This window comes from Gadus macrocephalus, chromosome 5, assembly GCF_031168955.1.
Source record: "Gadus macrocephalus chromosome 5, ASM3116895v1".
NCBI classification, from domain to species: Eukaryota; Metazoa; Chordata; class Actinopteri; order Gadiformes; family Gadidae; genus Gadus; species Gadus macrocephalus.
The window spans coordinates 7,459,272-7,465,271 of record NC_082386.1 but is presented as its reverse complement, the minus strand read 5'-3'; positions in this window follow the sequence as shown (position 1 = coordinate 7,465,271).

Genomic DNA, 6,000 nt, shown 5'->3' with positions numbered 1-6,000 from the left:
AAAAGAAAAGGGAAGAAAACATCCACAGACCACCAGATGATGTACAGCGGTCCAAAGAAGCTAGTGATGAGGCTTCTGGAGCTTGCCTGTCCTCAGATGACTGCAGAATGGAGCCTGGTGCTGATCAATGCACTGGTAAGAGCTTATAATACCTTAACTAATGTAGGGCAGTCATTATTAGGATGAATCAGGTTTTGTTTATATATTGTTTAATACAGCATAACTGTGTTGTTAATGACATTGATCATTATTCTGTTTAGCGCATGCTGTTTGAAAACATCCTTAAAAAATATTGAGAAAAGCTCAACTTAAACAAGTGACAGTGCTTATTTTATTAAGTCTTAAGTCTATTACTATCTAATATCTATTTCAGAAGCCACAGTCCCAAAGGTTCTCCATGATGATCTGAAACACAAGTACAGCCAACTTTCTACAGAGTGTGTCAACCTGCGTTTGGAGATCGACAAACTGAAAACTGAGGATGAGGAACTAAAGGCAACACTCATGAATACACAATTTTCCTTTAGCTCTATCAAGAGTAAAGCAGTGCAGGTTCTGTTTTTCACAGGGCTGACCAGTGTCTTATTTGAGTGGTTGAGTCACAAACTTAAAGACAGTTGTGCGTGGCTCTATGAACCTGAAGGATCATCTATTGATCGTCCTAATGAAACTTAGACTAGGGCTCTGCAACAAGGATATTGCTTTCAGATTTAATGTCACAGAAAGTGACATTTCAAACATTTTGAGAAGTTGGCTCCCTGTTATGTCTGCGACTTTAAAGCCTCTCATAAAGTGGCCAAGCAAGCATGCAGTATTAAAGAATATGCCAAAATGTTTTAAACCTAAATATAAACATTGCAGGTGCATTATTGACTGTACAGACATTTTTATCAATAGACCCACAAATTTAACCTCCAGAGCCCAGACGTACTCGAATTATAAAAGCCACAACACTATTAAATATTTGATTGGCATGTCACCTTCAGGAGCCATTTCTTTTCTGTCGGCAGGTTGGGGTGGGCGAGTTTCAGACAAACAAATTACAGCTGAGTCTGGATTTTATGACCTTCTAGAGCATAATGATGAGATACTAGCAGATCGGGGTTTTACCATCAGAGATGAGCTTGCCACACGTGGTGCCACACTTAGGATCCCTCACTTTACCAAAGGTAAAAAGCAGCTCTCTGCTCAAGAAGTGGACATATCAAGGCGTTTGTCTAATGTGAGAATACACATTGAACGAATAATAGGTAGATGGAAAAATTTTAAAATTCTGACAACTATTATTCCACTCACACAGGTTGACCTGTTAGACGATATAGTGATTGTTTGTGGAGCACTAACAGACCTTTGTAAATGTATAGTCCCAAGATAGCTTAATTTAGATTTATTCTGTAAGTAACTGTTTATTGTCATTAATTAATTAATTAATTGCACATTCAAGTGTTAAAATGTAAAATATTAGTACTGTATTAAATCATTTGCTTCGAAGAACATTTCATTCTGACTTGTTTTTTTTTGCACTGTTCACAACACCAATCCACAACCTTTCTTCTTACTCTGGCACATGTGTAGTGGAAATGGTTCTTGCACTTTGCACAGTCAATCATATTGTGTTTTCCTCAGAAATTGAGCCGCGGTCTCCAGTGGGTTAGGCAGAGTGCACACCACTGCACCATTGAAGCGATGAAAATACACAATAATCAATCATCAATAAAGAGGATATACATGACATTAAAATGTATGTGTGTATTTCTATTATTTCCCTTATGTTTTTTTCATGACGACCAATAATAAACTACAGTGTTACCCCTTATGTTTTTTTTCATGACGACCAATAAAAAACGACAGTGTTACCCCTTATATTTTATTTGACAAAGACAACAGTGTTACCCCTTATGTTTTTTTTCATGACTACCAATAAAAAACAACAGTGTTACCCCTTGTGTTTTTTTTCATTACAACCAATAAAAAACAACAGTGTTACCCCTTATGTTTTTTTTTCATGACGACCAATAAAAAACAACAGTGTCACCCCTCATGTTTCATTTGATAAAAATGACAGTGTTACCCCCTATGTTTTATTCGATACATTTCGACAGTGTTACCCCTTATGGGTTTTTCATGACGACAGATAAAGAATGACAGTGTTACCCTTTACGTATCTTTTGATAAAAACGACAGTGTTACCCCTTAAGTTTTTTCCCATGATGAATGATGAAAAACCACAGTGTTACCCCTTATATTTTATTTGACAAGGACAATTTTTTTTTTTTTTTAAATATGTTTTTTTTTTCATGACGACCAATAAAAAACAACAGTGTTAGCCCATATGTTTTTTTCCCCTGATGACTGATGAAAAACAACAGTGTTACCCCTTATATTTTATTTGACAAGGACACTTTTTCATTTTTTTTTTAATGTTTTTTTTCATGACGACCAATAAAATACAACAGTGTTACCCCTTATATTTTATTTGACAAAGACAGCAGTGTTACCCCTTATGTTTTTTTTTCATGACGACCAATAAAAAACAACAGTGTTACCCCTTATGTTTTTTTTCATGACGACCAATAAAAAACGACACTGTTACCCCTTATGTTTTTTTTCATTTAGACCAATAATAAACAACAGTGTCACCCCTCATGTTTCATTTGATAAAAATGACAGTGTTACCCCCTATGTTTTATTCGATACATTTCGACAGTGTTACCCCTTATGGGTTTTTCATGACGACAGATAAAGAATGAAAGTGTTACCCTTTACGTATCTTTTGATAAAAACGACAGTGTTACCCCTTATGTTTTTTTTTCATGACGACCAATAAAAAACAACAGTGTTACCCCTTATGTTTTTTTTCATGGCGACCAATAAAAAACGACACTGTTACCCCTTATGTTTTTTTTCATTTAGACCAATAAAAAACAACAGTGTCACCCCTCATGTTTCATTTGATAAAAATGACAGTGTTACCCCCTATGTTTTATTCGATACATTTCGACAGTGTTACCCCTTATGGGTTTTTCATGACGACAGATAAAGAATGACAGTGTTACCCTTTACGTATCTTTTGATAAAAACGACAGTGTTACCCCTTAAGTTTTTTCCCATGATGACTGATGAAAAACCACAGTGTTACCCCTTATATTTTATTTGACAAGGAAATTATTATTATTTTTTTAAATATGTTTTTTTTCATGACGACCAATAAAAAACAACAGTGTTAGCCCATATGTTTTTTTCCCCTGATGACTGATGAAAACAACAGTGTTACCCCTTATATTTTATTTGACAAGGACACTTTTTCATTTTTTTTTTAATGTTTTTTTTCATGACGACCAATAAAATACAACAGTGTTACCCCTTATATTTTATTTGACAAAGACAGCAGTGTTACCCCTTATGTTTTTTTTCATGACTACCAATAAAAAACAACAGTGTTACCCCTTATGTTTTTTTTTCATGACGACCAATAAAAAACAACAGTGTTACCCCTTATGTTTTTTTTCATGACGACCAATAAAAAACGACACGTCGATATTTATCCATTAAAACATAGGGGGTAACATTGTCGTTTTTATCCAAAAAAACATAAGGGTAACACTGTTGTTTTTTATTGGTCGTCATGAAAAGAAAACATTTGAAAAAAAAAAAAATTGTCCTTGTCAAATAAAATATAAGGGGTAACACTTGTTTTTATCAAAAGATACGTAAAGGGTAACACTGTCATTCTTTATCTGTCGTCATGAAAAACCCATAAGGGGTAACACTGTCGAAATGCATCGAATAAAACATAGGGGGTAACACTGTCGTTTTTATCAAATGAAACATGAGGGGTGACACTGTTGCTTTTTATTGGTCTCAATGAAAAAAAACATAAGGGGTAACAGTGTCGTTTTTTATTGGTCGTCATGAAAAAAAACATAAGGGGTAACACTGTAGTTTTTTATTGGTCGTCATGAAAAAAAACACAAGGGGTAACACTGTTGTTTTTTATTGGTAGTCATGAAAAAAAACATAAGGGGTAACACTGCTGTCTTTGTCAAATAAAATATAAGGGGTAACACTGTCGTTTTTTATTGGTCGTCTTGAAAAAAAACATGAGGGGTAACACTGTAGTTTTTTATTGGTCGTCATGAAAAAAACATAAGGGGTAACACTGTTGTTTTCTATTGGTCGTCATGAAAAAAAACACAAGGGGTAACACTGTTGTTTTTTATTGGTCGTCACGAAAAAAACATCAGGAAAATAATAGAAATACACACATACATTTTAATGTCATGGATATCCTCTTTATTGATGATTGATTATTGTGTATTATCATCGCCTCAATGGTGCAGTGGTGTGCACTCTGCCTAACCCACTGGAGACCGCGGCTCAATTTTAAACGTAATGCTATCATGTCTATTGCACTGCCATATATAATCTCAGACATATTTAAATTAATAATCTCTTTGGGAAGTGGAGAGAGCTGTGAGCTAACCCCCTGGAGACCGGGGTTCAAGTCCGGTTGATGTCCTCTGTTGGAAGTCTCTTATTTCTATTTCATGCGAATTATACAGTCAAGTATAACCATTGTGATTAATTTATTCAGTGTCTTGATGGTTGATAAATTCGTAGGTTAACACTCTAACCAGCTCAGTTTCGGATCCCCGCATAAACGTCGACAGGGTTGACTGTTGTTTTTTATTGGTCGTCATGAAAAAAAACACAAGGGGTAACACTGTTGTTTTTTATTGGTAGTCATGAAAAAAAACATAAGGGGTAACACTGCTGTCTTTGTCAAATAAAATATAAGGGGTAACACTGTTGTATTTTATTGGTCGTCATGAAAAAAAACATAAAAAGAAAAAAGAAAAAGTGTCCTTGTCAAATAAAATATAAGGGGTAACACTGTTGTTTTTCATCAGTCATCATGGGAAAAAACATAAGGGGTAACACTGTCGTTTTTAGCAAAAGATACGTAAAGGGTAACACTGTCATTCTTTATCTGTCGTCATGAAAAACCCATAAGGGGTAACACTGTCGAAATGTATCGAATAAAACAAAGGGGGTAACACTGTCGTTTTTATCAAATGAAACATGAGGGGTGACACTGTTGTTTTTTATTGGTCTAAATGAAAAAAAACATAAGGGGTAACACTGTTGTTTTTTATTGGTCGTCATGAAAAAAAAACATAAGGGGTAACACTGCTGTCTTTGTCAAATAAAATATAAGGGGTAACACTGTTGTATTTTATTGGTCGTCATGAAAAAAAACATAAGGGGTAACACTGTTGTTTTTTATTGGTCGTCATGAAAAAAAAACAAAAGGGGTAACACTGTTGTTTTTTATTGGTCGTAATGAAAAAAAACACAAGGGGTAACACTGTTGTTTTTTATTGGTAGTCATGAAAAAAAACATAAGGGGTAACACTGCTGTCTTTGTCAAATAAAATATAAGGGGTAACACTGTTGTATTTTATTGGTCGTCATGAAAAAAAACATGTGTCCTTGTCAAATAAAATATAAGGGGTAACACTGTTGTTTTTCATCAGTCATCGTGGGAAAAAAACATATGGGCTAACACTGTTGTTTTTTATTGGTCTAAATGAAAAAAAACATAAGGGGTAACAGTGTAGTTTTTTATTGGTCGTCATGAAAAAAAACATACGGGGTAACACTGTTGTTTTTTATGCACTGTTGTTTTTTATTGGTCGTCATGAAAAAAATACATACGGGGTAACACTGTTGTTTTTTATTGGTCTTAATGAAAAAAAACACAAGGGGTAACACTGTTGTTTTTTAATGGTAGTCATGAAAAAAAACATAAGGGGTAACACTGTTGTCTTTGTCAAATAAAATATAAGGGGTAACACTGTCGTTTTTTATTGGTCGTCATGAAAAAAAACATAAGGGGTAACACTAGTTTTTTATTGGTCGTCATGAAAAAAAACATAAGGGGTAACACTGTTGTTTTCTATTGGTCGTCATGAAAAAAACATCAGGGAAATAATAGAA